General features: G+C 42.1%; 1 long non-coding RNA gene across 1 annotated transcript; it reads right to left on the bottom strand.

Moving 5' to 3' along the window:
• Positions 1-5,061: 5,061 nt before the first annotated feature.
• Positions 5,062-8,535, bottom strand: LOC117509149. The gene is made up of 3 exons (XR_004560271.1): positions 8,525-8,535; positions 5,577-5,581; positions 5,062-5,172 (listed from the first exon to the last, which is right to left on the bottom strand). It is a non-coding gene; the product is annotated as an uncharacterized LOC117509149 (long non-coding RNA).
• Between the last annotated feature and the right edge of the window lie 16,796 nt (positions 8,536-25,331).

Raw genomic sequence — 25,331 nt, 5'->3', positions numbered from 1 at the left:
CATCATGGGAACCTCCCAGCAGTCTAAGTCTATAGCAGCATAACTAAGGGATGGTTCAGGGTCACCTGGTCCAGCCCTAACTATAAGCTTTTTCAAAAAGGAAAGTTTTAAGCTTAATCTTAAAAGTAGAGAGGGTGTCTGTCTCCCTGATCCGAATTGGGAGCTGGTTCCACAGGAGAGGAGCCTGAAAGCTGAAGGCTCTGCCTCCCATTCTACTCTTACAAACCCTAGGAACTACAAGTAAGCCTGCAGTCTGAGAGCGAAGCACTCTATTGGGGTGATATGGTACTATGAGATCCCTAAGATAAGATGGGACCTGATTATTCAAAACCTTATAAGTAAGGAGAAGAATTTTAAATTCTATTCTGGAATTAACAGGGAGCCAATGAAGAGAGGCCAATATGGGTGAGATATGCTCTCTCCTTCTAGTCCCTGTCAGTACTCTAGCTGCAGCATTTTGAATTAACTGAAGGCTTTTCTGGGAACTTTTAGGACAACCTGATAATAATGAATTACAATAGTCCAGCCTAGAAGAAATAAATGCATGAATTAGCTTTTCAGCATCACTCTGAGACAAGACCTTTCTAATTTTAGAGATATTGCGCAAATGCAAAAAAGCAGTCCTACATATTTGCTTAATATGCGCATTGAAGGACATATCCTGATCAAAAATGACTCCAAGATTTCTCACAGTATTACTGGAGGCCAGGGTAATGCCATCCAGAGTAAGGATCTGGTTAGACACCATGTTTCTAAGATTTGTGGGGCCAAGTACAATAACTTCAGTTTTATCTGAATTTAAAAGCAGGAAATTAGAGGTCATCCATGTCTTTATGTCTGAAAGATATTCCTGCAGTTTAACTAATTGGTGTGTGTCCTCTGGCTTCATGGATAGATAAAGCTGGGTATCATCTGCGTAACAATGAAAATTTAAACAATGCTTTCTAATAATACTGCCTAAGGGAAGCATGTATAAAGTGAATAAAATTGGTCCTAGCACAGAACCTTGTGGAACTCCATAATTAACCTTAGTCTGTGAAGAAGACTCCCCATTTACATGAACAAATTGTAATCTATTAGATAAATATGATTCAAACCACTGCATCGCAGTGCTTTTAATACCTATGGCATGCTCTAATCTCTGTAATAAAATTTTATGGTCAACAGTATCAAAAGCTGGACTGAGGTCTAACAGGCTGAGCACAGAGATGAGTCCACTGTCTGAGGCCATAAGAAGATCATTTGTAACCTTCACTAATGCTGTTTCTGTACTATGATGAATTCTGAAACCTGACTGAAACTCTTCCAATAGACCATTCCTCCGCAGATGATCAGTTAACTGTTTTACAACTACCCTTTCAAGAATTTTTGAGAGAAAAGGAAGGTTGGAGATTGGCCTATAATTAGCTAAGATAGCTGGGTCAAGTGATGGCTTTTTAAGTAATGGTTTAATTACTGCCACCTTAAAAGCCTGTGGTACATAGCCAACTAATAAAGATAGATTGATCATATTAAAGATCGAAGCATTAATTAATGGTAGGGCTTCCTGGAGCAGCCTGGTAGGAATGGGGTCTAATAGATATGTTGATGGTTTGGAGGAAGTGACTAATGAAAATAACTCAGACAGAACAATCGGAGAGAGAGCGTCTAACCAAATACCAGCATTACTGAAAGCAGCCGAACATAAAGATATGTCTTTAGGATGGTTATGAATAATTTTTTCTCTAATAGTTAAAATTTTATTTGCAAAGAAAGTTATGAAGTCATTACTAGTTGAAGTTAAAGGAATACTCAGCTCAATAGAGCTCTGACTCGTCAGCCTGGCTACAGTGCTGAAAAGAAACCTGGGGTTGTTCTTATTTTCTTCAGTTAGTGATGAATAGTAAGATGTCCTAGCTTTACGGAGGGCTTTTTTATAGAGCAACAGACTCTTTTTCCAGGCTAAATGAAGATCTTTTAACTTAGTGAGACGCCATTTCCTCTCCAGCTTACGGGTTATCTGCTTTAAGCTGTGAGTTTGTGGGTTATACCACGGAGTCAAGCACTTCTGATTTAAGGCTCTCTTTTTCAGAGGAGCTACAGCATCCAAAGTTGTGCTCAATGAGGATGTAAAGCTATTGACGAGATAATCTATCTCACTCACAGAGTTTAGGTAGCTACTCTGCACTGTGTTGGTATATGGCATTGAAGAATATAACAAAGAAGGAATCATATCCTTAAACCTAGTTACAGTGCTTTCAGAAAGACTTCTAGTGTAATGAAACTTATTCCCCACTGCTGGGTAGTCCATTAAAGTAAATGTAAATGTTATTAAGAAATGATCAGACAAAAAGGGGTTTTCAGGGAATACTGTTAAGTCTTCAATTTCTATGCCATATGTCAGAACAAGATCTAAAGTGTGGTTAAAGTGGTGGGTGGGCTCATTTACATTTTGAGCGAAGCCACCTGAGTCTAATAATAGATTAAATGCAGTGTTGAGGCTGTCATTCTCAGCATCTATGTGGATGTTAAAATCACCCACTATAATTATCTTATCTGAGCTAAGCACTAAGTCAGACAAAAGGTCTGAAAAATCACAAAGAAACTCACAGTAACGACCAGGTGGACAATAGATAATAACAAATAAAACTGGTTTTTGAGACTTCCAATTTGGATGGACAAGACTAAGAGTCAAGCTTTCAAATGAATTAAAGCTCTGTCTGGGTCTTTGATTACTTAATAAGCTGGAGTGGAAGATTGCTGCTAATCCTCCTCCTCGACCCGTGCTGCGAGCATTCTGACAGTGTGACTCTGGGTTGTTGACTCATTTAAACTAACATATTCATCCTGCTGTAACCAGGTTTCTGTAAGGCAGAATAAATCAATATGTTAATCAATTATTATATCATTTACTAACAGGGACTTAGAAGAGAGAGACCTAATATTTAATAAACCACATTTAACTGTTTTAGTCTGTGGTGCAGTTGAAGGTGCTATATTATTTTTTCTTTTTGAATTTTTATGCTTAAATAGATTTTTACTGGTTATTGGTGGTCTGGGAGCAGGCACCATCTCTACAGGGATGGAGTATTGGGGGGATGGCAGGGGGAGAGAAGCTGCAGAGAGGTGTGAAAGGCTACACACCTACTACAACTATTTGCACACACAAGCACCTGAAAAACAAACTGCGCTGTGTGAACCCATCGCACCCTCTCGCGGCCAGATTCCAGGTGACACGCACAAACATCTAACACCGCTCGCATGGCACTTAGAAAATGTGTGGCCAGTCGCACTCTTTGCACGACAACAGACTACAGACAATCACCTTCGTACTCGCAGAGAAATTTGTCTAAGTCCGACATGAATGTGGCTTTGGTGTGTGCGCTGAGATGACAGGAGGTGTGTCCTCCCACTGAAGCGGCTGTGGAAATCTGTGGATCTGGACATTCCAGGTGGACACCACGTACTGTGTTTGGACGGACATGGACAAACAGCTGCCCACTGTGATGTTCGTGTGTCTGTTTGCTGTTATCAAGTGGACATGAATTAAAAACATATATCACTGTGGCGACGTGCTGCAGCGGGCGAGCGCGTGCATAGCGTGCATATTGACATGCTGCTCCCAGGTTGAAATGAACCGTCAGATCAGGACACGCAGCAGGCGATCTCACTGTCACGTCACCCATGTGAGCTCTGTTCCACATGACGTGGTGTCCTGCGGCACGTTGTCTGCAAGACGCACCAGTAGATGTGGACATGAATGAGACAAGTGAACTGCTTCTCATTCATGTCATTTTATGACTGTATGTCTGTGACCATGGGTCATTTACAGAGGAACAGATGGATCATATTTGTATTCCTTGCTTGATAAATGTGGTGTTTTTATATGGTGTGTGATTTAATTTTTTTTGTAATACTTCCATGTCCTTCCTGATATGAGGTAGATTCCCACAACTTTCAAAGAACAGCTCTGTAGCTCTGACTGGGAATCAGAGCTTTTGAAAGGCACGAGTTCGTGTCCAGTGGATGATGTGTTTTTCTCTCTTTTTTCTTTTTTTAATTATTCCACATAAGCTGTGCAATGTGGTTCCACGGGTACAGCTGGTTGTTATTTTTTATTTATTCCACATAAGTGGCACAATGTGGTTCCACGGGTACTAGCTGGTTTTTATTTTTATTTATTCACATAAGCGGCGCAGTGTGTTTCCACAGGTACTGGCTGGTTGTTATTTTTTATTTCTTCCACATAAGCGGTGCCATGTGCTGCACCTGGCACTTTTCCTGCTTGAAAGACACCGGTGCGTGAACGAACTCTCGCACCGGGTTCGTGCACGCCTGCCCGTCGGCGTGATGTTTTGTGCGCGATGTTTCGTGCACTAATTTTGAACTGTTTCGTGGTTTTCGTCCAAACGCCGTCCAAACTTCGCACTATGTGTGGAGTGGCCATAAAGACAGTAGGGTTGGTAAGATTGTCTTACTCATGCACAAAATAAAACACTGAATCACCAAAAGTCCTCCAATCAAAAATAACGTGCTGTGCAGTTTATGTAACCACGAATGTGCTAAAAAAAAATGAATATGTTTCATTTTAAATTTGTTCCCCTGATTGAAAATAATGATTTAATGTATGTAACATTCAAGTTCAACATGAATAGCCGATATACTGCAATTTATAATCAGGGCCAAAATGACAGGTGAGCAAATCTGATGGATGGTGACGTGCGTCCTGCTTCTTTTAGATTGAGACATGCCTGGAAAGAGCTCAGGGACTCAAGAGGTCGATGGACAAAGGTGTTTTACGATGCTGATATCTTTGTAGGAGAATGAAGATCCAAGTCTTTAGAGTCCTGGTGCTTCCTGTCTGACTCTTTGGTTTTGACAGTAGTATGCTAACTATGTAAGGCAGTGATGAGATGCCTTTGGTGGTTGATCTCATTGGAGGGTCCTTTGGACCTCTTGGGTACTGCTGGAATGAGGCAACTTCAGCATATTTTTGCCATGTGGTGCATTTCTCTGTGCGTGATTCAGCATGCAGGTATTGAGGAAGGTCAAGGGAACGCTCATGATGCCGTAGATAGATGGTTGCTTTTGAGAGGTGGGGAAGGACCGGTTGTCTGCTTGTGTGTTTGCCATCCAGGACCCAAGGTGGTTCTGTCGTGTGGTGGATGCAATGATGTGCAGCACCAGTTTGTGCTCCCACACCTGACCTGGAGCTCATGGTAATACTCTGGAGAAGAAGGAGCGGACGCAGTCTGACCCCGACTGAGACCAGCAGCACTGTAATCTCACAGTCATTACTGCAATCCCACAGACTGCCAGCTGTCTAAGACCAGTATTTCACACTTTCCTGCACACACGTACAGTGAGATCAACACTGCTATGAAACAGAGAGTCACACCTAGTTTACGTCACTGAACAACACACAACAGAACTCTCATTTCTTTTTAAAGACCCGATCAAAAAGGGAGAAGCTGAACGTACTTAAACCTGGACTATGATTACTAAAAAGCAGATTTTATGATTTTTATTTCAGTGTAAAAATTAAAACACAAGTGAGTAGTGTACATTTACACAAGCTCTGATGGTAAAAACACAACCATGACTGAAGCATTACACACACATCCTCTAGGGGGCAGTGTTACATTTGTTTATTTTTTTCCATTCTCACAGCTGTATTTATTAGTTCTTCTTTCTGTTCATACGTCCTTATTTTTCTTCATATTCACAGTCTCATCAATCTGACTCTGGCCTTGTTTCTTCTTCCTTCCTAACAGAAATGAAGTATTTTCTTTTTTAATTTTCGTTGATCACATATACCTATTTCTCTGGTCTTTATCCATTTGTATGTTTGGTGTCTCTCTAAAACCTCTTGTTTTTACTCTTCGTTTTGATTTTGCAACCTTTTTTTATATTTTAACATATCCACCTTTTTCAAAGGAACTTCTAGGTTCCACAGTTCTATTTTACTATGTGATTAAACAAACAACATAAACAAAATCAAGCTTAGTTGCATAAAAACTACATTATATATATATATATATATATATATATATATATAAAATCTATAAGTGTTTCTGTGAAGGCTCTCGGTTGTCCAGGTGGTTTCCATAGTAGAGAATCTTGAATCTTCGACTGGACCGGGTTGCTTGATGCGAGGACGTTTCACTTCAAACAATTGCTCTAATTAGCACCTATTGTGCTCTAGTTAGCACCCTCCTAATGACAGGGCAGCTGACCCTCCTAACGATAGGACTGACGCCTCTCCTGACGACGTGAATGACTCATTACCATGAACATTACCCCATTGTAAACAGGGGACAAAGTGTGTCTCAGACAACCTCCCCAGTTAAGGCTGGGTTTCAACTGTTTCACATACAATGCCTCCTTCACTCCTTTCTCAAACCAATTCTTTTCTCTGGCTAAGATTTTAACTTCCTTGTCATCAAATGTGTGGTTAGTGTCTTTAAGGTGGAGATGAACTGCAGACTGAGGTCTGCTGGCGCCCTCTCTGCGGTGCTGGTATAGCCTTTTGTGCAACAGCTGCTTAGTCTCACCTATGTTGTATTTGTTACAGTTTTCCTGACATCTGATAGAATACACTACATTGCTCTGTTTATAACTAGGGATCATGTCCTTAGGCCGAACTAATTTCTGTCTCAAGGTGTTAACCGGTTTAAAGTAAACTGGGATTTTGTGCTGTCTGAAGAGCCTCTGTAGTTTTTCCCCTACTCCGCCTAAATAAGGGAAAGACTGTTGTGTGCTGGGTTGTTTGGCTGGCTTGGTTTTTGTTTTTCTGTTTCTCCCACCAGGTGGTATGCATTCAGGACTGAGTGGCTGAGTATTAGGACCTCACCCTGAACACCTGAGGCTTGTTTTCACGTGCAGGTCATCAGGGCTCACAGCTATGGGGTATTCTGTCTTGATCAGAGATTGCTGCACTTAAACCTTGAATGCACAGTGTGTGATTGCCAGAGACTCGACCTTGTGAGCAGACGTGTGAGATCGGCGTCGGGAGAACAATCTCACCATTACGGACGCAGAGACTGCTCCAGGTTTGACGCCACAGTCTGTGAAGGAGGATTGGGTGAGGTCTCACGCTCTTCAGCACACTTCCTGAGGTAATTTGGTTTTGGTGACTTTTATGAAGTAATGACAGTAGATTTGGTGTCCCTCACACCTTGTTGTATTGAGCTGTCACGTTATGCTAATTGTCTAATCAGCTTCTGCTGCAGTGGAGATTTGAACTGAGTTGTTCCGTGCCTGCAGGGTCAGAAGCTGATATATAGTTAAGCCAGGAAGTGTTTGCTGATTGTGTGCACCTTTGAGCTGTGTCTCTCTGGGTGGAGAGTGTTGGACTCACCTCATATTTTCTTGCTTCACAGACTCGGTTTGTCGCGGCCACCTGGGGGGTGTCGGCGGGGTCCCTGGGTCCGAACTGCTGTGGCTCCGGACCGTTTGCACTGCTGAGAGCGCGCCGTGTTTTCACCTCACCAGACCGCAGACTTTTTAGTTGTTTATCACTTCACTCACTTTCATTAAAATGTGTTATCCTTTGAACCGTGCTCTGCTTATTTTATGCTGGGTCCTGTCAAACGCTGGGTCGGTGCTCCGACCACGTCCGACACATAACCAAGACACTTCTCTTCTTTTTGGCTCTGTCTCCTGTCTGTCTGGTCTCTTGGGTACCCACGATGGTGCCTGGATAAAGTGCAGAAGTCCCAAAGAACAAAGAGACCAGACGTAATGAGTCATTCACGTCATCAGGAGAGTCGTCAGGAGAGGCGTCAGTCCCATCGTTAGGAGGGACAGCTACCCTGTCATTAGGAGGGTGCTAACTACAGCACAATAGGTGCTAATTAGAGCAATTGTTTAGTCACTAGCCAATAGCAGTCTGCCTCTCAGTAGGAGGGGTCTGGTTAGGTTTAATACTCCAGCGTTTGTAGCTTCTGTTATTCTTCTCTACAAGAGTCAAGACAGAAGTCAGACTACCAGAGCAAGAATTTTAGCTGAGGAAGCTTCTGCGATTTGAAGCAAAACATCCTCGCGTCAAGCAACCCAGTCCAGTCGAAGATTCAAGCTTCTCTACTATAATCTCAAAGTGAAAACAATTATCTACACAACATACTCTAAATTATATAAAAGCATGAACGACAAATTAATGGATCGGTTGTTTCTGTCATTATGATGACTTTGTGGCAGTGGTGATAGGGGAGGTGATAGTGTAGTCGTTAAGGCATTGGGTTTGAGACCAGAAGATCCTTGGTTCAAATCCCAGCCTGACTGGAAAATTACTAAGGGCCCTTGGGCAAGGTCCTTAATCCCCTAGTTGCTCCCGGTGTGTAGTGAGTGCCTTGTATGGCAGCACCCTGACATTGGGGTGAATGTGAGGCATTATTGTAAAGCGCTTTGAGTGTCTGATGCAGATGGAAAAGTGCTATATACACATATACATATACACAGTTCCACTAATCTGCTAACCACTAATTAGCAAAGCTAACATTTTTGTTTGCAGATTAACTTTTCAGATAACTTCGAAAACCCACACTCTCACAAGTGCCACTTGCTTTGCTTATGGCAAGCTCAAAGTAGACGCTTTTGTTTTGCATGAACTTCTAGCCAGTTTCTGGGTATTCTCTGTTAGTACGTGCCCGCGGCCGGCGTGCTTAATGAATTCCTGCGCAAAAAGTAGTTCTCAGATAATTGTGATAATTCCTGTGAGATAATGAGTATATCTCATCTAAATTAATTTCTCAAATTTACCAGTAATACAATTATAAAGATAACTGAAGAGTGGCCGGTCAAAATATTTAAGAAACTTAAATGTTATCGCTCAAGCACATTGTAAACATTGACACGATGGAGTTTCATGCAGAAGAGTTCAAAAAGATACGATTGGAATGTTTTGATTACTATTTAGTTAACTTTGTGTTAAAGTCAGAACAAGAAGCTGCACTGAAAGCGATCCATCTAGGAAGAGACACATTCTGTATGATGTCGCTCCAACTAGAACGGCACGCTGAGCAGGGTGGTGAAAGTAGTCCGGCGAGCTCAGTCAACACCTGATGACTCTTGTTTCTTGAAGCCCCCATTTGTATCAAAGAAATGCTGAACGCTCCCAGTCAGCATGAACACACGCGTGCGAGCGTGCACGCGCGCACACACACACACACACTACCTAATGTTCTTGGCATTTTTTCCACACAAAGTTAAACAATATTGATTAAGGTGTGTGTGTGTCTGTGTCTGTATGTCTGTATGACTGAGTGACTGTGTGACGGAGCAAGAGGTTGTTTGACTGACCATTTTATTTTTTTATGAACTGCAGTGAGAAAGTGTCAGATACTGCATGTAGCCATATTCAGTAAAAATGTTAATATCGACTACTTTGTGTGTTCAGCTGTATGTGTGTATGTGTGTAAGTGGTCTGTAAGACTGTTTATTTTTTAATGATCTGTGTGAACTTGGTGATTCATGCAAATATCCAGTGATGGCAAACAGAGAAATAATGTCAGCCTTGTTCACTGGATTCTTCTCAAAAGCACCATGTTCAGTAGGAGCAAAGTTTTACAACTGATTTTATATCACCAACAAAACAAAGAGCAAGAAAACCCAGACTGGAGTGGAAGCAGTGACTGACGCGACACAAGCCGTTTTCAGCTCTGTCTTGACAAAAGCACCGCGTATGATACGAAACAAGTTCACCAAGTAACTTTAAATATCATACAAACCGAAAAAGAGGGAAGCTGAAGAAAACATAAGGAGTACTGAGAGAGCAACGTGAGGAAGAATCAAGCCAAGCACAGAGAGAGAGAGATCCTATCTGTGTGTGCGAGAGGCTGCAAAAAGACGCGTCTGTGTATGGAGGGGCGGGCGCTGTGTGTGATTGGCCAATCACAGAGCGTGAAGACAGTCAGTCAATGAGAATTTTCCTTCAGCATGAGCACAGATATTGACGAGTTTTACTTGTATCATGCTCGTATTCGTCAAAAATGCTTTATCCGTACCCAACCCTAGTCTAGACCTTACTCATGTATACTGCTTTGAGATGACATAATTTTCTGTTATAATGAATAAATTGAATTGTGCATGACTACAAAAGTGTTTATTGATGTAAATTACATTTAAGATGCAGCTATGGAATCTTAAAACAAATAGATCCAGAATTTGAGATTCACATCAATACAACTGTTTCAAAAGCTTATCATAGTTATTTGATCTTGGATCCATGAATGCTGCATTGGCACTTAATGAAGTCAGTGAGTGAGTGCGTGTGCATGTGAGGCATCATTCTAAAGCTCTTTCATTGTGTGCATTAGATGGAAAAATACTATGGAAATTCAGTCTGGCTGCAGGTGGAAGCAAAAGTGTTGATTTTATTTGTGCAGTTGATTGATTTCGGCTCATTGAGGCCTTCTGGAACTACTTTATCTGAGTGTGACCTGCAAGGCTGCAGAGCATCGTGGGTGCTTGTCCATCAGAGCCCAATGTGGCATCTGAAGGCACTCAGGCACACACAGGATTGAGAGCCTGAGCGCTAATTCCCCAAATCCTGTTTTGGTTGCTAGAGCCAGTACTGCTGTCCAAGAATGTCACCAGGCAGCAGACGCTCACTGCAGCATGCTGTGTTTGGAGTTTTTTTGGAACAGTAAATTCACAGAGCACACAGCACTGTTTTCAGCAGCCATGTCTTTGTGTTAGTTGGATTTAGTACTGAATGAAGTTTAGTTTGCCACAAGCTGCATGTGGCTTTGGAGATCCCCAAATAAATTTTAACATCTTTGGTCTGCGATAACACAGTGGATGTAAGTCTTATTTTGTAGGTGATATATTAGAAGAAAAATCTGACTAAATTAGTGAAGAAACACAATGAATGCCAAGCCCATAGGGCACAGGGGTCACTGTATGGTCTGATGAACCTGCCTCAGCACCTATTGGAGATGTTGGATAGACATGTTTTGAACCGAAATAGCACTCTCATCACAACACAAAATGAAGGAACATCTTTGAGATGAATGGTGGTTCCATCCCTCCAGGAGAGTTCCAAAGAGTTGTAAGGTCAATTAGTGCAGCAGATAACAATATTTACAGAGGAATCTTCCAAATGGTGAAACAAGCACCACATTTGGCACAAATACTCATTATATATTACTCTTTTGAAAAAAAAACAACTAACCACTTGAATTTTCAATTTGCAGCCAGGTAGAGGTCAATTGAAGAATTACACAATTAAAAGGTGCTCCAATCATATTGAAAACTATACCATATTATTATTAAATTCTTGAAAGGGTAGTTGTAAAACAGCTAACTGATCATCTGCAGAGGAATGGTCTATTTGAAGAGTTTCAGTCAGGTTTTAGAATTCATCATAGTACAGAAACAGCATTAGTGAAGGTTACAAATGATCTTCTTATGGCCTCGGACAGTGGACTCATCTCTGTGCTTGTTCTGTTAGACCTCAGTGCTGCTTTTGATACTGTTGACCATAAAATTTTATTACAGAGATTAGAGCATGCCATAGGTATTAAAGGCACTGCGCTGCGGTGGTTTGAATCATATTTGTCTAATAGATTACAATTTGTTCATGTAAATGGGGAATCTTCTTCACAGACTAAAGTTAATTATGGAGTTCCACAAGGTTCTGTGCTAGGACCAATTTTATTTACTTTATACATGCTTCCCTTAGGCAGTATTATTAGACGGTATTGCTTAAATTTTCATTGTTACGCAGATGATACCCAGCTTTATCTATCCATGAAGCCAGAGGACACACACCAATTAGCTAAACTGCAGGATTGTCTTACAGACATAAAGACATGGATGACCTCTAATTTCCTGCTTTTAAACTCGGATAAAACTGAAGTTATTGTACTTGGCCCCACAAATCTTAGAAACATGGTGTCTAACCAGATCCTTACTCTGGATGGCATTACCCTGACCTCTAGTAATACTGTGAGAAATCTTGGAGTCATTTTTGATCAGGATATGTCATTCAAAGCGCATATTAAACAAATATGTAGGACTGCTTTTTTGCATTTACGCAATATCTCTAAAATCAGAAAGGTCTTGTCTCAGAGTGATGCTGAAAAACTAATTCATGCATTTATTTCCTCTAGGCTGGACTATTGTAATTCATTATTATCAGGTTGTCCTAAAAGTTCCCTAAAAAGCCTTCAGTTAATTCAAAATGCTGCAGCTAGAGTACTGACGGGGACTAGAAGGAGAGAGCATATCTCACCCATATTGGCCTCTCTTCATTGGCTTCCTGTTAATTCTAGAATAGAATTTAAAATTCTTCTTCTTACTTATAAGGTTTTGAATAATCAGGTCCCATCTTATCTTAGGGACCTCGTAGTACCATATCACCCCAATAGAGCGCTTCGCTCTCAGACTGCAGGCTTACTTGTAGTTCCTAGGGTTTGTAAGTGTAGAATGGGAGGCAGAGCCTTCAGCTTTCAGGCTCCTCTCCTGTGGAACCAGCTCCCAATTCAGATCAGGGAGACAGACACCCTCTCTCTTTAGACGTAGACTGCTGGGGGGTTCCCATGATGCACTGTTTCTTTCTCTTTTTGCTCTGTATGCACCACTCTGCATTTAATCATTAGTGATCGATCTCTGCTCCCCTCCACAGCATGTCTTTTTCTTGGTTCTCTCCCTCAGCCCCAACCAGTCCCAGCAGAAGACTGCCCCTCCCTGAGCCTGGTTCTGCTGGAGGTTTCTTCCTGTTAAAAGGGAGTTTTTCCTTCCCACTGTAGCCAAGTGCTTGCTCACAGGGGGTCGTTTTGACCGTTGGGGTTTTACATAATTATTGTATGGCCTTGCCTTACAATATAAAGTGCCTTGGGGCAACTGTTTGTTGTGATTTGGCGCTATATAAAAAAATTGATTGATTGATTATTTGTCTGATCCTAAATATTGCAAAAGTTATAGTTTGGACTATCTATGACTGAATGTTATGGAGTTATGTAGACCTATTATCAAATCAGTTTTAGTATCAAATAGTAAAAAAAAGGAACAGAATCAAACAGAATGCAAATTTTAACCTCTTAAAATAGTTCTTAAAAGAGGTCAAGGTTAGCCATTTTTGAACTTGAAGACTCTGGCAGTAATAGGACTGGACTTAGGATGAGCACGGACACATGGACAGACAGACAGACGCAAAGTCTTTGCAATACCCGATCGCCATATTTTATGGCCTCGGGTAAAAATTAGAAAAAAAGTGTAATAACCCCGTTGAGGTTATGAAAGTATCACATCAGGAGAAAGGAAAACCACCTTGATCCCCAAAGGGGTGGGGGGTAGTGGATTAAACCAAAGACCAGATCTCCTTCTGTGGAATTATTTCTCAACTTTTATGTTGAGTGCTGTTGTTGTTGCCTCCATCCAGTGTTTCACAGGCTACATTCTCAGCTGGTGTTTGAGTGACTCAGACATTTGGCCGTCGTTCTCACAGAGCTGACGCACTGTGAACAGGAAATCCCATCCTCCACTGCCAAGAAGAAGATTTGGTTCCTGCAGGTCAGCTTTCAATCAAACACCAATCATCATTTCAACAGTTTCAAGGAAAAACTCAACATTGTTTACAGAGAACATCACAAATGTTTCATTTTACCCCCCCCCCCCCCCCCCCCCCCCCGCCAATCCCACCCTTACCTCCACCAGTGAGCCAACATCTGTTTTTGTCTTTGTCAGTTCAAGGATTTGTCAAGTGAAATGAATTTGAATTAAATTCGACCATCACGGTGAGACCTGAACCTGCTATGCATTTGTACATAGGGGTATCTGCTGCACCTGTGGGCTGAGATGGTCTAAAAATGTAAAGATTCAACCAGATCCTTGGGCTGATTTCCACAAAACTTGGTATGTGGCTAAAGGTCCACCCCGGAAATGCCTGTAAAGGGCATGTTTGGGTAAAAGTCAAGCTAACAACAGCTAATATATATATATATATATATATACGAGGTCTCTTAGATAATAAACCGACCCTTTTATTTTTTTTTTTAACTATATGGATTTGAATGACATGCGATTACACCAATCATGCTTGAACCCTCGTGCGCATGCGTGAGTTTTTTCACGCGTGTCGGTGACGTCATTTCCCTGTGGGCAGGCCTTGAGTGAGATGTGGTCCCGCCCTCTCGGCTGAATTCCTTTGTTTCACACGCTGCTCGAGACGGCGCGCGTTGCTTTATCAACATTTTTTCTGGACCTGTGAGGAATATCCGAGTGGACACTATTCGAGAAATTAAGCTGGTTTTCTGTGAAAAGTTTAACGGCTGATGAGAGATTATGGCGTGTTTCTGTCGGTGTAAGGACTTCCCACGGAGCGGGACGTCCTGCAGCGCTTCCAGGCGCTGTCGTCGGCCTGTTTCGAGCTGAAAACATCCTAATTTAAGGCTTAATTCACCCAGGACATCGTGAGAGAACAGAGAAGATTCAGAAGAGGCCGGCATGAGGAATTTATGCGGACATTCCACTGTTGAAGGACATTTTTTTAATGAAAGACGTACGCGCAAATTCGCCGAGTCGTTTCCGTGACGACTCGGCAAATTTGTGTGCGCCGCGACAGGAAAAACACCTCTGTGTTGAAAACCATTTGTAGAATTCAGGCGGCTTTTAATGGCTTTCAACAAGTGAGTAACTGAGAAATTGTTTAACAGCTTGGGCATGTTCCAACTTGCCCGTTAAGATTTCCAACGGAGGTGTTTTTCCTGCCGCGACCCCCCGCGGTCGGGTCCAGCCCGACATGCGACTCTGCCCGCACGTTCTTTCATTACAAAATGACCGTTAACAATGGAATGTCCGAATAAACTCCTCATGCCGACTTCTTCTGAAAGTTCTCTGTTCTCTGACGACTTACTGCGTCAACAGAGCCTGAAATGTGGAAGTTTTCAACTTGAAACGGCGAGACGCTGCCGCCTCGAAGCGCAGATCGCCATCAGGCGCCGTGGACCGTCCTTAAAGCGACACTACCAGACCAAAATCTCTCATCAGCCGTTAAAATTTTTACCGAAAACCAGCTGAATTTATTGAATGGTGTCCACTCAGTTGTGCCTTACAGTTTTGAAAAATTTTTTATCAAACAAAGCAACAGTCTCTGAGCCATTCCTAAACAATGAAAAAAATCGACGAGCGGGTGGACGACTCCTCACTCAAAGACTGCCCACAGGCGAATGACGTAACCGACAGGCGTGAAAAAACTCTCGCATGCCCACGAGGGTTCAAGCATGCCTGATGTAATCACACGTGATTCAAATCCATATGGTTTTTGAAAAAAATAATAAGGTCGGATACTTTTCTAATAGACCTCGTATATATTTTCACTTGATGTCTACCAACCATGCCTCTCATATGTAGGATGATTTTGGAATGGTCAAGCTGAGATCAAACTTACCAAAGGTCAATCATTGTGGTGAAAGTCATAAGGGACAAAAGGTAAAAATATCAGGGTTTCACTTGATGTCCATTGTCTCTTTTTTTTAATATTAAAATATACAGCCATATCTGACAGGAATACTACAGATTTATGACCCATCTGCTGCAGTACGTTCCTCAACTGTGGGCCAGCTTCTGGTCAGTAATAGAAGATGGTGAGTAACAAACTTTTTATTGAGTTCCTAGAACTCTCAAAAACAAGCTACTGGCATTACAGATCCAAACCTACATGTATCTTTCAACGATAGACATACCAAGTTGTTCTAATCAGGTATTTCAGTAACAATCCAACTTCAGTCAGGTCTGGGAACATTTGCTGTTGCTGCAGCCACCACACTATGAACCCGGCTTGGGTTCTGGATGGCAACCACCAAAGCAGACTATTGGTTCATCCCCAGCCTTCCTTAAGTAATCATCTATGTGCCACAGCCAGATGAAGCATGGGCAACCCCTCTGTCTTCTCAAGTTGTTGGGTTCCTCAACACTGAAGGGCCTTTGAGTTGGATCACGCACAGAAAATCATAGCCAAAAAGTTGTCACTGACATTCCCTCACAATACAAGTGATAGTCCTCGTCTGAGTCTTGCCAAGTAAAAGTCCCTTTGACACAAATTCATTCCAGCAATTCCCAAAGATCTTCTGAAGAGAACAAGTACAAAGACATCTAGTCTTCATTTTAGGTCACTGGTTAAATGGTAAATGGACTGCATTTATATAGCGCTTTTCCATCTGCATCAGATGCTCAAAGTGCTTTACAATTATACCTCACATTTACCCACTCACACAAACACACTCACACATCATGCAGACAATGAAGCACTAGCACAGAGTCCAATTGCTCATTTGTTTGGTCCAACGACAACAAAACTGGGAAAAGAAAATGACAAGAAAACATGTCGGCGCGTCACTGATGAAAAGTGGAAAATGAAATAAACAAACACACACACTCACAAAACAACCTACAACAAAGTGTCCGAGCTTCACTGATGAAAACTGAAAAAAGTCTCACAACCATAACATCGTTCTCCTCTAATGGGGCCAAACAGCTCTGCAGAGCAACCTCATCCATGAGCTCTTTGCACGCGTCTCTGGATCTCAAAGCCTGAGACACAGAGACATGAATGAATGTCATGGATACACTTGGGATGGTCAAGTCCAAGAAGTTGATGAAAAATGACAAAGACCTGCGCAATGTGGGCGCTAAAATGACTGAGTTCTTCTTTTTCCATTGATATTTAACCAGGGAGACATGATTCCACCATCTTTTCCTGTGATCGTGTTTGAACTCTGTGTGTCTCTCTTACCTGCACAAGACAAAAGGACATTGCGCTTATTTTGGGGAGCCGTATGTTCATGTAAACGCTCTCATTATGCAGCCACACATCACAAGCCAAGTGGTCAGATGGCTGTTTTTCTTAGTGTTGCCATGGTGATGCAGCAAAAGGTCACTGAGAAGCTCTCCACCAAGACCTTGTGTATGTCGTGTGTGTGCGCGCGCGCGCACATATGCACGTAAGATATCTGCTGATGCATCTATGAAGTTCCTCCCAGGTGATTTATTTTATTGTTATTTTTTGTGCTTTTAAATCTGATGCAGCTGCTAATTGGTGTGCACGTGCTGCAGCCTGTCTGTCCGTCCGAACCCGTTTCTGATGCGTGATTGGTGCATCACGCCACGTTTAAAGCCTGAAAGTTAGCGAGAAAAAACACGCAGGCACAAAAAAGAGCCTGAATTCTCAACACCAGGGGGCTGACGAGCTGTTCTTTTGCTTTGTGCGTTGAATACTGCTGCATAACCCGCACTCAGTATGCACAGTGCATCGCCCTCCTAATCTCTGTTTCTCTCTGCAACTTCCTCTTTTGTCTCCTTTCCTTCCTCCATCATCACCTCCAACCCCCCTCCTCTTTTTGCTCTTTTCCTTTCCCCCGTCTCTGTCACTTTGCTCATTTGATCTGTCTGCTCCACCTGGATCTTCCTCTTTTTCTTCACAAACTGCTGCCAGTTCTGCCATCACTCTTCATTCTCTCTCCCTGTTTCTTATAGCCTCCACTCCTTTTTTTTTCTCACCGCGATTCCTCCATGAACTGGGTACAATAAAGCACACATCAAATTTAAAAGATGACTTCACTTTTTTTTGCAACCCTACTCATATTAAAATATTGTTATAAAGCAGGTCTTTCAAAAATTTAAGAAGGTCTGAATGAGAGAGCAGGACTGCCATACAGCCCAGTCAAACATTTTTGTGTGTGCTTTAACCTGGTTTAGATTAACCTATTTAGATGTGGGCTCAGTAGGTAATAGAAGTGAGAGATTTTCTGGTTAGTGAAAAGATATGCACAAAAACTATAATTTGTGGGGGCATCATCCACCACAGCTCCCTGAGGTGAAGCAGAAGAGCACTTTGTTCCTGCAAATCCTTTTCCTCCTCCATCTCCATCCACTTGACCTCCTCCAGATCCCATCAGCCACAGAAAAATGCCACCGCCCCACTACTCATGAAGAATTCCATGGACAGCTGCTTGTTGAAACTGTCCACCTGTGATCCAGCGAAATATGAAAACCAATGCAAAAGACAGTACAAACCTGACTTATTAACATCTTTATTTTCCCATTAGTTTTTGCTTTTATTTTGCAGACTCATTTTTGTTTTCAGTTCAGTTTAGTTTTTGCTTGACTGAAGACTCATGTATACAGTGCATCCAGAAAGTATTCACAGCGCTTCACTGTTTTCCACATTTCGTTATGTTACAGCCTTATTCCAAAATGGATGAAATAAATTTTTTCTGAAAATTCTACACACAATACCCCGTAATGACAATGTGAAAAAGATTTATTTTAATTGAGATTTTTGCAAATTTAATAAAAATAAAAACTAAAGCACATGCACATAAGAGTTCACATCCTTTGCCATGAAACTCAAAATTGAGCTCAGGTGCCTCCTGTTTCCACTGATCATCCTTGAGATGTTTCTAGAGCTTAATTGGAGTCCACCTGGGGTAAATTCAGTTGATTGGACATGATTTGGAAAGACACACACCTGTCTACATATAAGGTCCCACAGTTGACAGTGAATGTCAGAGTATAAACCAAGCATAGCAAAGGAATTGTCTGTAGACATCTGAGACAGGATTGTCTCAAGTCACAAATCTGGGGAAGGGTACAGAAACATTACTGCTGCTTTGATGGTCTCAGTGAGCACAGTGGCCTTCGTCATCCATAAATGGAAGAAGTTCGGCTCCACCAGGATTCTTCCTAGAGCTGGCCGCCCGTCTAAACTGAACATTTGGGGAAGAAGGGCCTTAGTCAGGGAAGTGACCAAGAACACGATGGTCACTGTCAGAGCTCCAACATTTCACTGTGAAGAGAGGACCATCTCTGCAGCAGTCCACCAGTCAGGCCTGTTTGGTAGACTGACAAGATGGAGGCCACTCCTTAGGAAAAGGCACATGGCAGGCCGTCTGGAGTTTGTCAAAAGGCACCTGAAGGACTCTTAGACCTTGAGAAACAAAATTCTCTGGTATAATGAGACAAAGATTGAACTCTTTGGTGTGAACACCAGGCGTCATGTTTGGAGGAAACTAGGCACCATCCCTGCAGTGAAACATGGAGGTGGCAGCATCATGCTGTGAGGATGTTTGTCAGTGGCAGGAACTGGGAGACTAGTCAGGATTGAGGGAGAGCTGAATGCAGCAATGTACAGAGACATCCTGGATGAAAACCTGCTCCAGAGCGCTCTTGACCTCAGACTGGGGCGACGGTTCATCTTTCAGCAGGACAGTGACCCAAAGCACACATTCAACATATCAAAGGAGTGGCTTCAGGACAACTCTGTGAATGTCCATGAGTGGTCCAGCCAGAGCCCAGACCTGAATCTGATTGAACATCTCTGGAGAGATCTGTGCACCGATGCTCCCCATCCAGTCTGGTGGAGCTTGAGAGGTGCTACAAAGAGGAATAGACAAAACTGCCCAAAGGTAGGAGTGGGAGGAAGTAAAAAAACCCATCTATTCCCACTCCCATTTTCAACCACTTCAATCTCTTCAGTTTAAAGAACACAATCCGAATGCTACCAAACAAATTTACATTTACAAATTTAGATTTAGAAATGGCAACTCACAAAACTCAACCTTCTTCAGCAGATACATATCTTGAAAACATCATGTCTTTATATTGATTTTTAAACTGATTGATATTTGGACATCGTTTGAGTTCCTCCGTCAGGTTATTCCATATTCTAGGGCAGGGGTGGCCAAGTTCGGTCCTCGAGAGCCACCTTCCTGACACTCTTAGTTGTGGCTCTCGAGGACCGAACTTGGCCACCCCTGTTCTAGGGCCACACATGGAGACACAGAAACCTTTCCTGGTCGTCTGAGCACCAGCAATTTTAAAATGATACAAGCCCTGTAAATTGTATTTTCCCTCTTACTCAGTAAAAAAATTCTTGAATTCTAAAGGGCACTTGTTTATTTTTCACTTTGTACATTAATTGAACAGTCTTGAACAAAATTATATCAGGAGGTTTAAATATTTGAGATTTAATGAACAATGGGTTGGTGTTGTCTCGATAACCTGCATTATGAATTGTTCTTAATGCTCTTTTTTGAAGAATGAATAATGGTTGCAATGTAGTTTTATAATTATTGCCCCAAACGTCAGCACAGTACGAGGTCTGTGAGAAAAGTATCGTACCTTTTTATTTTTTTCAAAAACTATATGGATTTGATTCATATGTTTTTACGTCAGCCAAGCTTGAACCTTCGTGCGCATGCATGAGTTTTTCCATGCCTGTCGGTTGCGTCATTCGCCTGTGGGCAGGCTTTGAGTGAGCACTGGTCCACCCCTCTCGTCGTTGTTTCATTGCGAGGAAATGGCGGAATGATTTGGGCTTTTTTTGGGACATGCCCAGCTCTCCACAATTTCTCTTATACTCACTGGACTGGTAAGCACTGAAAGCCGAGATAAGCATGTCCCAACTTGTCCTTTAACACTCCGAAACGGAGATGTTCCTTTGTCTCGTTCGATCAGCGAATCGGTCCTGACGCGCGAAGCCTTCGCGCAGCTATCCATGACAAAATCTCTTGTTAAAAGTGAAATCTGCCGGAAAATGGCTGATGTCCAGTTCTTGTGATAACCAGAGAAATTGCACATCAATCAATCAATCAATAAATTTTTTTTTATATAGCGCCAAATCACAACAAACAGTTGCCCCAAGGTGCCTTATATTGTAAGGCAAGGCCATACAATAATTATGTAAAACCCCAACGGTCAAAACGACCCCCTGTGAGCAAGCACTTGGCTACAGTGGGAAGGAAAAACTCCCTTTTAACAGGAAGAAACCTCCAGCAGAACCAGGCTCAGGGAGGGGCAGTCTTCTGCTGGGACTGGTTGGGGCTGAGGGAGAGAACCAGGAAAAAGACATGCTGTGGAGGGGAGCAGAGATCGATCACTAATGATTAAATGCAGAGTGGTGCATACAGAGCAAAAAGAGAAAGAAACAGTGCATCATGGGAACCCCCCAGCAGTCTACGTCTATAGCAGCATAACTAAGGGATGGTTCAGGGTCACCTGATCCAGCCCTAACTATAAGCTTTAGCAAAAAGGAAAGTTTTAAGCCTAATCTTAAAAGTAGAGAGGGTGTCTGTCTCCCTGATCTGAATTGGGAGCTGGTTCCACAGGAGAGGAGCCTGAAAGCTGAAGGCTCTGCCTCCCATTCTACTCTTACAAACCCTAGGAACTACAAGTAAGCCTGCACTCTGAGAGCGAAGCACTCTATTGGGGTGATATGGTACTACGAGGTCCCTAAGATAAGATGGGACCTGATTATTCAAAACCTTATAAGTAAGAAGAAGAATTTTAAATTCTATTCTAGAATTAACAGGAAGCCAGTGAAGAGAGACCAATATGGGTGAGATATGCTCTCTCCTTCTCTACATGACGGTCCCGGCTCCACACAGCCATCTGTTTAGAAATGATGTGGTGGTTTCTGCCTCTCGATGGCGGCTCGGAGCGCAGCACCCCGTGCGCCATTGTGGGCCGTCCTTAAAGCTGTAGTAACACTCCTTATTCTCTGTGAAGCCCATAAAATTTTCACTGAAAGCCAGATAAATTTTTCGAATGGTTTCTAGCTGCTTGTCTCTAACAGTTGCTGAAAAAATTCTGATGGAAAAAAAAAGCCCAAATCATTCCGCCATTTCCTCGCAATGAAACGACGACGAGAGGGGTGGAGCAGTGCTCACTCAAAGCCTGCCCACAGGTGAATGACGCAGCCGACAGGCGTGGAAAAACTCATGCATGCGCACGAAGGTTCAAGCTTGGCTGACGTAAAAACTATATGAATCAAATCCATATAGTTTTTGAAAAAAAATAAAAAGGTACGATACTTTTCTCACAGACCTCGTAAGTCAGGTAGGGTGCAGCCAATGAACAATACAAAGTATGTAGTACTCTGCAATCAAGAACATGCTTTACTTTATTTAACACTGCAATACTCTGACACCTTCTTTTGAACATGTTGAATATGAGCTTTTCAATTTAATTCTTTCATCAATAATGACACCTAAAAACTTCTGTTTGAACAGTCTGCTGACTGTTGTCGTGTTAATAGTGCGAATGGCCACATTTTCTAAGTGCAAAGCAAGTGGTGTTAGATGTTCATATGTGTCACCTGGAATTTGGCCGACACCTGCCACAAAAGGGATTGATGGGCTCTCACTGCTCACACTGTCTTTCAGCCACTGGTGTGTGCAAATAGTTGTAGCAGCAGGTATACCAGGTGTTAGAAGCAGCTATGATTTTACACAAATTGCATACGATTCCTGCTTCATGCGCAATTCGACCAAAGTCGCACTACGTGTGAAGGGGCCCTAATGCAGAGTTGGCACTGTGCACAATTTCTCCAGTCACACCCACATAGCCTATAACTTCTTCTGGGTTGTCTGGGTGTCTTGGTGGCTTTCCTCACTCTTCTCCTTCTTGCACAGTCAGTCAGTTTTTGAGATCTGTCTACTCCATGCAGATTTATCATAGAGTGCCATATTGTTTGTATTTCTTTGTAATTAATGTAAATAAAGTCCAAGGCACATTCAGTGGCAGTTTCACCATCTGAGAGCCTCGTCCACAACCACCACAAAAAACTCCAAGCTGTCGTTGACGTTAAAGGGGGCAATACATGGTATTAAGAACAGGGACATGTAAAGTTTTGATCAGGGTCAGTTGGGTGGTTTCTGTTGTCATTATGATTTAATAAGAGTAAACACAGCTGTTTGACAATAAATGGCTTCACCCAACCACTAACCATGAGTGAAAAAAGTTTTTGTGTTATCATTCATATTCTCTGGAAAATGACCAAAAACCAAAACTTCTGCCAGGGTATGTAAACATTTGAGCACAACTGTAGTGGTGATACTGCACAGCTCTACTGATAGTACTACTTCTGTATATTCATGAAGAAGTCCTAGTAGTACTTGGAGAACTGTATCTCCAAGATATCCATCTGCTCGTCTGTCCATGAGTCACGTAAGCACAACTCCATAAACTGTTTGGAGGTTTCAATTTCAATGTTTCACTTTCAATACTGTATGAAAATGTGCTTCAAAGAAAATAATTATCATTCAGTGTTTTCAAGGAGAGATAATTAGACATAGAGTTTTAATTAATACAGCATGTGATACTGACTTATTTATAAGGGTAACACCTCTGAAACAACTTTATGGATTTCAGTGAAACCGCACACAGACGTAATACAACATATGATGGAAAATAATTCTGGTCCAACATGTTGTCAGAGAGATATTGGGCGTTGTGTGTGTGCTTTCTTTCTTTCTTTCTTTCTTTTTTTTATTAAATATGTCAGTTGTTAATTCAATCAACAGGCTGACCAATTTCTTAATTGTGGTATTTCATTGCATGCAAACAGTTGTTATGCAGCAACTTGTATAGTAGAGATTGGTGTGTGTGGGGGGGGGGGGGGGGAATTTTCTGACTGTTTTCTCTTCTTGTCGACAGGCAAAAAACAGCTGTAAAGCTGCAACACTGCTGCAGTTAGATGTTGTTGAATAATGATGTCTCCGAGTGCAGACTTGCTATTAAAAATAAATAAACAGAAAATCAATACTTTAAATCTGAAATGTAACATTCCTGAAAATAACTTCCCAAAAATATATTATTCCCATATTTTACAGTAATAGGGACCATAAGGTAGTTTGTGTTGTCTCTGTGCCTTCCTAGTTTTAATGCTACCTCCTATAAAACTGAATTAAGCCCATAAATTAGACTCCATAGCTGAAGACATTAACATTCACAGAAGTGTCGCATATACTGTCAAAATAAATCTTCTGAGTTTGACATAAATATAAATCATTTCACTCACAAGTTACTCGTGTCTCCACAGCAGCTCCGCTGAGGTCAAATCTGAATTCTGAACACTTTGTATGGAGGCTCAAACTGAGAATCTCACTTTTCAAGCAGAGAGATGGCGATAAAATATAATATTCAATCAGATGATCTATCCTCGATCCTGTGAGAGATTCCAATGTAGAATCAAATTTTCCATCTCACTGCATGTTTCTCATCCTTCCTCCCTCTGAGTGTGTGTGGACCAGTGTAGGTCAGGGACAGGCTGATGTGGCCTCACACACACACACAGAGAATGGTCTATCAACAGAGGCTGGTTCTGCCTGAAAAATCTCACTGCACGGCTGGAAGCATATTGGGAGAGGTGCAGTTTTATTTGCAAAAGTGATTTATTTTTTCTGTCTTTTTTTTTTTTTTGTTCTTTTTGGTTTATAAGGTGAGCGTATCTCAGATTCACAGAGTTGTAACAGAGTAACTTAGAGTTGTAACAAAAACATTGGAAAATTGTATTATGCTGCAGCTATAGTATTGAGTTTTTTGTAAAAGAGAAAGGAACGAATGTCAATAGTTTGGAGACAGAAAGCTAAAGCCGCCATCACACATAGCAAGAATGTGGAGGAGCCATTCTGACATGGCAGATATTTTCATAATCCTACGCAGTCTGCACAAAATGAGGCGTGGTCACCTGTGGCCCGAAATGCATCCGGACTGCTTCATGCACAGTGGCGGTTTTACACTGAATTACTCCCTGGGCAAGACCCCCTCCGAGCCCCCCCCCTACACACACAAAATTTTGCACAAACAGCCATTTTTAAAAACTATTATTTTATTATTAATATTTCACAAGTGCCCCTTCAATTGAAATTGATATCAAAAGACTGCAGGCTACAAAATCCATGAGAAAATCCATGAGTTGCAAATTTGAATAAATGCACCCTTACATGTTAAATGTCTGTCATTAGACGCTTTATTTAAATCTGTCTTTCAGGGAGGAACTGTTGGGAAAGTGTAGTGACACGGACCCACAACAGGGGGCGCAAATGAACGGTCAATAGATGAGCCAAAAAGTAACAATTTAATGTTGTGAATGTTCACAACGAACATACAGACAATCACAGAATATCATAACAGTCAATACACAGAGGTGACGTGTGGGCAGGCTCGAGGATAGAAGATGTCTGTCCTGAGGAGAGCCGGAACCACACGATTTCCGCCCCCACAGAACCTGGTGAATACTGGAGCCGCCAAGTCCCGAATTCCCAGGTGATCACCGTCCCCGACTGTCGGATCTGGTACTGCTGGCGAAGAACAAAGACAGTCAAGTGTGGGTGTGTGTACACCCAGTAACAACAGCGGTGGGAATGCCACCTCCACCTCTCATTCAATATGTTGCAGCGGTCTCAGCTGAAAAGGAGCGCCGTCTTGCACAGCCTCCTCACAAACGACCGGTTCTCCTGCAAATTCTCACAATAACAGAGTTACAAATCTCACAAAAAGGCTGAGAGTATTACCTCCTATGAAGTATGATATCTCGGCAACGAGGTGGAGATGACGTCTGGTCTTTATGG

This window comes from Thalassophryne amazonica, chromosome 4 (genome assembly GCF_902500255.1).
Source record: "Thalassophryne amazonica chromosome 4, fThaAma1.1, whole genome shotgun sequence".
Taxonomy (NCBI): domain Eukaryota; kingdom Metazoa; phylum Chordata; class Actinopteri; order Batrachoidiformes; family Batrachoididae; genus Thalassophryne; species Thalassophryne amazonica.
Note: the sequence above shows the minus strand (reverse complement) of the source record. Positions and strands in the feature narration are given on the sequence as shown.